The following is a 10012-nucleotide window of genomic DNA, read 5'->3' as shown; positions in this document are numbered from 1 at the left end:
CCAGTCCCTTCAGCTCCATTCAACCCCTCCCATCTATCTCTAAACACCATCCAGTCCCTTCAGCTCCATTCAACCCCTCCCATCTATCTCTCAACACCATCCAGTCCCACCCTTCAGCTACCCTCAACCCCTCCCATCTATCTCTGAACACCATCCAGTCCCCTCCTTCAGCTCAATTCAACCCCTCCCATCTATCTCTGAACACCATCCAGTCCCTTCAGCTCCATTCAACCCCTCCCATCTATCTCTTAACACCATCCAGTCCTTCAGCTCCCTCAACCCCTCCCATCTATCTCCTAACGCCATCCAGTCCTTCAGCTCCCCTCAACCCCTCCCATCTATCTCCTAACACCATCCAGTCCCTTCAGCTCCCCTCAACCCCTCCCATCTATCTCCTAACGCCATCCAGTCCTTCAGCTCCCCTCAACCCCTCCCATCTATCTCTCAACACCATCCAGGCCCTTCAGCTCCATTCAACCCCTCCCATCTATCTCTGACCACCATCCAGTCCCATTCTTCAGCTCAATTCAACCCCTCCCATCTATCTCTAAACACCATCCAGGCCCTTCAGCTCCATTCAACCCCTCCCATCTATCTCCTAACACCATCCAGTCCTGCAGCTCCCCTCAACCCCTCCCATCTATCTCTGAACACCATCCAGTCCCATCCTTCAGCTCCCCTCAACCCCTCCCATCTATCTCCTAACACCATCCAGTCCTTCAGCTCCCCTCAACCCCTCCCATCTATCTCCTAACACCATCCAGTCCCATCCTTCAGCTCCCCTCAACCCCTCCCATCTATCTCCTAACACCATCCAGTCCCATCCTTCAATTCCCCTCAACCCCTCCCATCTATCTCTGAACACCATCCAGTCCTTCAGCTCCCCTCAACCCCTCCCATCTATCTCCTAACACCATCCAGTCCCACCCTTCAGCTCCATTCAACCTCTCCCATCTATCTCCTAACACCATCCAGTCTTATCCTTCAGCTCCCCTCAACCCCTCCCATCTATCTCCTAACACCATCCAGTCCCACCCTTCAGCTCCATTCAACCTCTCCCATCTATCTCCTAACACCATCCAGTCCCATCCTTCAGCTCCCCTCAACCCCTCCCATCTATCTCCTAACACCATCCAGTCCCATCCTTCAGCTCCCCTCAACCCCTCCCATCTATCTCCTAACACCATCCAGTCCCATCCTTCAGCTCCCCTCAACCCCTCCCATCTATCTCTGACCACCATCCAGTCCCATCCTTCAGCTCCCCTCAACCCCTCCCATCTATCTCTAAACACCATCCAGTCCCATCCTTCAGCTCCATTCAACCCCTCCCATCTATCTCTGAACACCATCCAGTCCCATCCTTCAGCTCCATTCAACCCCTCCCATCTATCTCTGAACACCATCCAGTCCCATCCTTCAGCTCCCTAAACCCCTCCCATCTATCTCTGACCACCATCCAGTCCCATCCTTCAGCTCCCCTCAACCCCTCCCATCTATCTCTGAACACCATCCATTCAGCTCCATTCAACCCCTCCCATCTATCTCTGAACACCATCCAGTCCCATCCTTCAGCTCCCCTCAACCCCTCCCATCTATCTCTAAACACCATCCAGTCCCATCCTTCAGCTCCATTCAACCCCTCCCATCTATCTCTGAACACCATCCAGTCCCATCCTTCAGCTCCATTCAACCCCTCCCATCTATCTCTGAACACCATCCAGTCCCATCCTTCAGCTCCCCTCAACCCCTCCCATCTATCTCTGACCACCATCCAGTCCCATCCTTCAGCTCCCCTCAACCCCTCCCATCTATCTCTGACCACCATCCAGTCCCATCCTTCAGCTCCCCTCAACCCCTCCCATCTATCTCTGAACACCATCCAGTCCCATCCTTCAGCTCCCCTCAACCCCTCCCATCTATCTCTAAACACCATCCAGTCCCATCCTTCAGCTCCCCTCAACCCCTCCCATCTATCTCTGAACACCATCCAGTCCCATCCTTCAGCTCCCCTCAACCCCTCCCATCTATCTCTAAACCCCTCCCATCTATCTCCTAACACCGTGCAGTTTTGATTTCTATATTTTCCCACTGTACTGTGATGCTTCACAAAACTTCTGAACCTTTCTATTCTCATAGCTTCTACAGATTTTAACCTCTTCAGTCGACCCCCTACTTTTTTGAACATTCTGTTAAAAATCGCGCAACATTTCAGCGCCCTGCTACTCATGCCAGGAATATAGTATATGCATTTGCTTAGTCTGTGTGGATAGAAAACACTCAGACGTTTAAAAAACTGGTTAAATCACTGCTGTGGCTTTACCAGAACGGCATTTACATCGAAAAGCACAGGAAAAACTGATCACTGAAAATGGGGAAAATATATCCATGCGCTACTTGAACCCATTGATAAACGTGAACCACAATTAATTGACTGAGGTTGCAGTACCTACAGCTTCCACAGGGTGTCTAGAGTCTTGTCATTTCCCTTCGAGTTTTTTCTTGGTCAAACACATACAGGACACCGTATCTAATCCGGTCTAGGACCGGATATTTTCGTTGAGTTTCTAGCCGGACATTTTTCCAGACGGACAGCTAATGATCTTTACATCGCCTCCTGATGAATTTTATCGCTTATTAACGTTTACTAATACCTAAAGTTGCATTACAAACGTATTTCGAAGTGTTTTGTGAAAGTTTATCGTCGACTTTTTGAATTTTAAAAAATGACGTTACGTTTTGAAACGATGTTTTTTTCGTTTATCACACAGTCTACATATAACGATATCTAGGCTTTATATGGACCGATTTAATCGAAATAAAGACCCAAATAGTGTTTATGGGACATCTAGGAGTGCCAACAAAGAAGATGGTGAAAGGTAATGAATGTTTTCTATTTTATTGTGCGGTTTGTGTAACGCCGAAATGCTAATTATTTTGTTTACGTCCCCTGTGGGTCTTTTGGGGTGTTGCATGCTATCAGATAATAGCTTCTCATGCTTTCGCCGAAAAGCATTTTAAAAATCTGACTTGTTGCCTGGATTCACAACGAGTGTAGCTTTAATTCGATACCCTGCATGTGTATTTTAATGAACGTTTGAGTTTTAACTAATACTATTAGCATTTAGCGTAGCGCATTTGCATTTCCAGAGCTCTAGTTGGGACGCAAGCGTCTCAGGTAGAAGCAAGAGGTTAACTTCTTATGGCTGGGGCTAAATGAAAGATAAAACATTTTGCAAAAAGTATGACTATATTATTGATAAATTGACTATGACTCTTTAAATCACTCTGCAGAGTTAGCTCCAGGTAAATGTAGTTGCCATTCCTGAACCTGCAGGAATGACATGTTACATATGGACAGTACCAAAACAAATGATCTAATGATTCTGTCTCTTCGCAACAAAAATCTGCAGAGCTGGGATGGTTGTATCTCCCATATAAACTCAACAAAAAATAAAAAGTCAATTTTTCAGGTCCCTGTCTTTCAAAGATAATTCATACAAATCCAAATAACTTCACAGCTCTTCATTGTAAAGGGTTTAAACACTGTTTCCCATGCTTGTTCAATGAACCATAAACACTTAATGAACATGCACCTGTGAAATGGTCGTTAAGACACTAACAGCTTCCCCAGATGTTAGGCAATTAAGGTCACATTTAAGAAAACTTAGGACACTAAAGAGGCCTTTCTACTGACTCTGTAAAACACCAAAAGAAAGATGCCCAGGGTCCCTGCTCATCTGTGTGAACGTGACTTAGGCATGCTGCAAGGAGGCATGAGGACTGCAGATGTGGCCAGGGCAATAAATTGCAATATCCGTACTGTGAGACGCCTAAGACAGCGCTACAGGGAGACAGGACAGACAGCTGATCGTCCTCGCAGTGGCAGACCACGTGTAACAACACCGTCACAGGATCGGTACATCCGAACATCACACCTGCGGGACAGGTCCAGGATGGAAACAACAACTGCCCAAGTTACACCAGGAATGCACAATCCCTCCATCAGTGCTCAGACTGTCTGCAATAGGCTGATAGAGGCTGGACTGAGGGCTTGTAGGCCTGTTGTAAGGCAGGTCCTCACCAGACATCACCAGCAACAACGTCGCCTATGGACACAAACCCACCGTCGCTGGACCAGACAGGACTGGCAGAAAGTGCTCTTCACTGATGAGTCGCAGTTTGGTCTCACCAGGGGTGATGGTCGGATTCGCGTTTATCGTCGAAGGAATGAGCGTTACACCGAGGCCTGTACTCTGGAGCGGGATCGATTTGGAGGTGGAGGGTCTGTCATGGTCTGGGACGGTGTGTCACAGCATCATCGGACTGAGCTTGTTGTCATTGCAGGCAATTTCAACTCTGTGTGTTACAGGGAAGACATCCTCCTCCCTCATGTGGTACCCTTCCTGCAGACTCATCCTGACATGACCCTCCAGCATGACAATGTCACCATCCATACTGCTCGTTCTGTGTGTGATTTCCTGGCTCGTTCTGTGTGTTCTGCCATGGCCAGCAAAGAGCCCGGATCTCAATCCCATTGAGCACATCTGGGACCTGTTGGATCGGAGGGTGAGGGCTAGGGCCGTTCCCCTCCAGAAATGTCCGGGAACTTGCAGGTGCCTTGTTGGAAGAGTGGGGAAACATCTTACAGCAAGAACTGGCAAATCTGGTGCAGCCCATGAGGAGGAGATGCACTGCAGTACTTAACGCAGCTGGTGGCCAAATACTGACTGTTGCTTTTGATTTTGACCTCCCCCCTTTTTTCAGGGACACATTATTCAATTTCTGTTAGTGACATGTCTGTGGAACTTGTTCAGTTTGTGTCTCAGTTGTTCAATCTTATGTTCATACAGATATTTACACATTTGTTTATACATTCTTTTTATTTCACCTTTATTTAACCAGGTAGGCTAGTTGAGAACAAGTTCTCATTTACAACTGCGACCTGGCCAAGATAAAGCAAAGTAGTGTGACAAAAACAACAACACAGAGTTACACATGGAATAAACAAACGTACAGTCAGTAACACAATAGAAAATCTGTATACAGTGTGTGCAAATGATCTAAGGAGGTAAGGCAATAAATAGGCCATAGTGACAAAGTAATTACAATATAGCAAATTACACTGGAGTGTAATATGTGCAGATGAGGATGTGCAAGTAGAAATACTGGGGTGCAAAAGAGCAGAAAAACAAAAGCAAATATGGGGATGAGGTAGGTAGTTGGTTGAATGGGCTATTTACAGATGGGCTGTGTACAACTGCAGCGATCGGTGAGCTGCTCTGACAGCTGATGCTTAAAGTTAGCGAGGGAGATATAAGTCTCCAACTTCAGTGATCTTTGCAATTCGTTCCAGTCATTGGCAGCAGAGAACTGGAAGGAAAGGCGGCCAAAGTAGGTGTTGGCTTTGGGGATGACCAGTGAAATATACCTGCTGGAGCACGTGACACGGGTGGGTGCTGCTATGGCGACCAGTGAGCTGAGATAAGGCGGGGCTTTACCAAGCAAAGACCTATAGATGACCTGGAGCCAGTGGGTTTGGCAACGAAAATGTAGCGAGGACCAGCCAACGAGAGCACACAGGTCACAGTGGTGGGTAGTATATGGGGCTTTGGTGACAAAACGGATGGCACTGTGATAGAATGCATCTAATTTGCTGAGTAGAGTGTTGGAGGCTATTTTATAAATGACATCGCCGAAGTCAAGGATCAGTAGGATAGTCAGTTTTGCGAGGGTATGTTTGGCAGCATGACTGAAGGAGGCTTTGTAGTGAAATTGGAAGCCGATTCTAGATTTAATTTTGGATTGGAGGTGCTTAATATGAGTCTGGAAGGAGAGTTTACAGTCTAACCAGACACCTAGGTATTTGTAGTTCTCCACATATTCTAAGTCAGAACCGTCCAGAGTAGTGATGCTGGACGGGCGGGTGGGCGGGTGCGGGCAGCAATCGGTTGAAGAGCATGCATTTCATTTTACTAGCATTTAAGAGCAGTTGGAGGCCACGGAATGAGTGTTGCATGGCGTTGAAGCTCGTTTGGAGGTTTGTTAACACATTGTCCAAAGAAGGGCCAGATGTATACAGAATGGTGTCGTCTGTGTAGAGGTGGATCAGAGAATCAGCAGCAGAAAGAGCGACATCATTGATATATACAGAGAAAAGACATGAGAACTGAACCCTGTGACACCCCCATAGAGACTGCAAGAGGTCCGGACAACAGGCCCTCCGATTTGACACACTGAACTCTGTCTGAGAAGTAGTTGGTGAACCAGGCAAGGCAGTCAGTGAGGGACTTATTTCTGCAGAGATGGATCTTTAAAAGTAAAAGCTCGAACTGTTTGGGCACAGACCTGGATAGTATGACAGAACTCTGCAGCCTCTCTCTACAGTAGATTGCAATTCCGCCCCCTTTAGCAGTTCCATCTTGACTAAAAATGTTGTAGTTGGGGGTGGAAATTTCAGAAGTTTTGGTGGACTTCCTAAGCCAGGATTCAGACATGGCTAAGACATCAGGGTTGGCAGAGTGTGCTAAAGCAGTGAATAAAGCAAACTTGGGGAGGAGGCTTCTGATATTAACATGCATGAACCCAAGGCTTTTACGGCTTCAGAAGTCAACAAATGAGAGTGCCTGGGGAATGGGAATGGAGCTAGGCACTGCAGGGCCTGGATTAATCTCTACATCACCAGAGGAACAGAGGAGGAGTAGGATAAGACTACGGCTAAAGGCTATAAGAACTGGTCATCTGGTGCTTTGGGAACAGAGAATAAAAGGAGCAGGTTTCTGGGTGTCGTAGGATAGATTCAGGGCATAGTGTACAGACAAGGGTATGGTAGGATGAGAGTACTGTGGAGATAAATCCAGGCATTGAGTGACAATGAGAGAGGTTGCATCTCTGGAGGCACCAGTTATGGTGAGGTCTCCGCATGTGTGGGGGGTGGGACAAAAGGGCCTATCTGAAGCATGTTGAGCAGGACTAGGGCCTCCGCAGTAAAATAAAACAACGAGAGCTACCCTAAACAACAGTATACAAGGCATATCGACATTAGAGAGAGGCATAAAGCAATCACAGGTGTTGATTGGGAGAGCTAAGACAACGGGTGAGACAACAACAGGTAAACAGCTAAGACAACAGCAACGGGTCAATGGCGATGAATGGGCAGAGAGGTTAGCTACACACAGGGCCTGAGTTCGAGGCTAGGGCCGACAGTTAAACCAAATTAAGTAGCGTGTTAATGAACAGTCCAGCAGGCATCAGCTGTGTAGCCGTGTGATCATAGGGTCCAGTGAACAGCAATAGATGAAACTGGGAGCTGTTGGGTAGATAATTACTACAGTAGGCGAGCGGGAGACACGGCGTTCAGAAAGCTAGCGGGCTAGCAGATGAATCTTCACTAACATCCACGACGCAGAGGCCGGTTGAGAGCACATCGGCCGAATTACGTCAGCAGACGAGCAGACCAGTCGTGATGGATCGGCGGGGCTCCGTGTCGAGAAAGGGTCCAGGCCAATTGGCAGGAGAGGTATTGTAGTTGGTTTGCAATGATTTGCAACTGCACATGGGGACAAAGATCGTACGTTTTGGAGAAATGTCCTCTGGTCTGATGAAACAAAAATAGAACTGTTTGGCCATAATGACCATCGTTATGTTTGGAGGAAAAAGGTCGAGGCTTGCAAGCCGAAGAACACCATCCCAACCGTGAAGCACGGGGGTGGCAGCATCATGTTGTGAGTGTGCGTTGATGCAAGAGGGACCAGTGCACTTCACAAAATAGATGGCATCATGAGGGAGCAAAATGATGTGGATATATTGAAGCAACATCTCAAGACATCAGTCAGGAAGTTAAAGCTTAGTCGCAAATGGGTCTTCCAAATGGACAATGACCCCAAGCATACTTCCAAAGTTGTGTCAAAATGGCTTAAGGACAACAAAGTCAAGGTATTGGAGTGGCCATCACAAAGACCTGACCTCATTCCTATAGAAAATATGTGGGCAGAACTGAAAAAGCGTGTGCGAGCAAGGAGGCCTACAAACTTGACTCAGTTACATCAGCTCTGTCTGGAGGAATGGGCCAAAATTCATCCAACTTGTTGTGGGAAGCTAGTGGAAGGCTACCTGAAACGTTTGACCCAAGTTAAACCATTTAAAAGCAATGCTACCAAATACTAATTGAGTGTATGTAAACTTCTGACCCACTGGGAATGTGATGAAAGATATAAAAGCTGAAATTAATCATTCTCTCTACTATTATTCTGAAATTTCACATTCTCAAAATAAAGTGGTGATCCTAACTGACCTAAGACAGGGAATTGTTACTAGGATTAAATGTCAGGAATAGTGAAAAATTAAGTTTAAATGTATTTGGCTAAGGTGTATGTAAACTTCCGACGTCATCTGTAGCTGCGATGATCCGGTCCAGAGCTTCCGGTGATGTAGTGAAAAGATTAAATAATGTTAAGTGATGAAAATAAAAGCAGTTGACAGTGAGAGGAAGTTTCTTTTCTCCAATGATCTGTAAGGTCCCTGAGTTGAGCAGTGATTTTCAAACACATATTCAACCACAAAGACCAGAGAGGTTTTCCAATGCCTCGCAAAGAAGGCCATCCATTGTTTGATGGGTAAAAATAAAATAAGAAGCAGACATTGAATATCCTTTTAGCATGGTGACTTTCTTAATTACACTCTGGATGAGGATATTGTATCAATACACCCAGTCACTACAAAGATACATGCGCTAACTCAGTTGCTGGAGGGATTTCATAGTTTAAAGGCTGTGATAGGAGAAAACTGAGGATGGATCAACAATATTGTAGTTACTCCACAATACTAACCTAAATGACATAATAAAAATATTTAAAAACATGCATCCTGTTTACAAAGCACTAAAGTAATACTGCAGAAAAAAGTGGCAAAGAAATGAACTCTTTGTCCTGAATAGAAAGTGTTATGTTTGGGGTGTTTGTTTCCAATACAACACATTACTGAGTACCACTCTCTCACGTTCTGACCATAGTTCTTTTGTGTTTGCTTTGTTTTAGCGTTGGTCAGGACGTGAGCTGAGTGGGCATTCTATGTTGTGTGTCTAGTTTTCCCATTTCTATGTTTGGCCTGATATGGTTCTCAATCAGAGGCAGGTGTTAGTCATTGTCTCTGATTGGGAACCATATTTAGGTAGCCTGTTTTGTGTTGGGTTTTGTTGGGTGGTTGTCTTCTGTCTTCATGTGTCTGCACCAGACAGAACTCTTTGGTTTTTCTTCACATTTGTTATTTTGTTAATGTTTATCGTCTTTATTAAATATGTTGAACACTAACCACGCTTTGGTCCTCTCCTTCGTCCACAGAAAAAATCTGTTACACACTCTCCATACTTTCAAGCACGGTGGTGGCTGCATCATGTTATGGGTATGCTTGTAATCGTTAAGGACTGGGGAGTTTTTCATTATAAAAAAAGAAACGGATTGGAGCTAAGCACAGCCAAATTCAACAGACCCTGGGAAATGAATTCACCTTTCAGCAGGACAATAACCTAAAAACGAGTAAATGTTCCTGAGTGGCCGAGTTACAGTTTTGACTTAATTCTACTTGAAAATTATTGTCTAGCAATGATCAGTAAACAATTTGACAGAACTTTAAGAATTTTATACGAAAACTGGGCAAATACTGCACAATCCAGATGTGTAAAGCTCTTAGAGACGTACCCAGAAAGACTCACAGCTCTTAGAGACTGATCCAGAAAGACTCACAGCTGTAATCGCTGCCAAAGGTTATTCTACAAAGTATTGACTCACAGGTGGGAATATTTATGTCATTGTGACATTTCTGTATTTCATTTTCAATAAATGTGCTACATTACAAAAACATGTTTTCACTTTGTCATAATATTTCATCCATTTTGAATCCAACCTGTAACACAATAAACTGTGGAATAAATCAAGGGTTATGAATCATCTCTGACAGCGCTGTATGTTGCCCTAAGAGTTGGTGGAATCTTATTCAACGTGATTCACAGCTGTAATGG

Source organism: Oncorhynchus nerka, linkage group LG19 (assembly GCF_034236695.1).
Source record: "Oncorhynchus nerka isolate Pitt River linkage group LG19, Oner_Uvic_2.0, whole genome shotgun sequence".
Lineage (NCBI taxonomy): Eukaryota > Metazoa > Chordata > Actinopteri > Salmoniformes > Salmonidae > Oncorhynchus > Oncorhynchus nerka.
Note: the sequence above shows the minus strand (reverse complement) of the source record.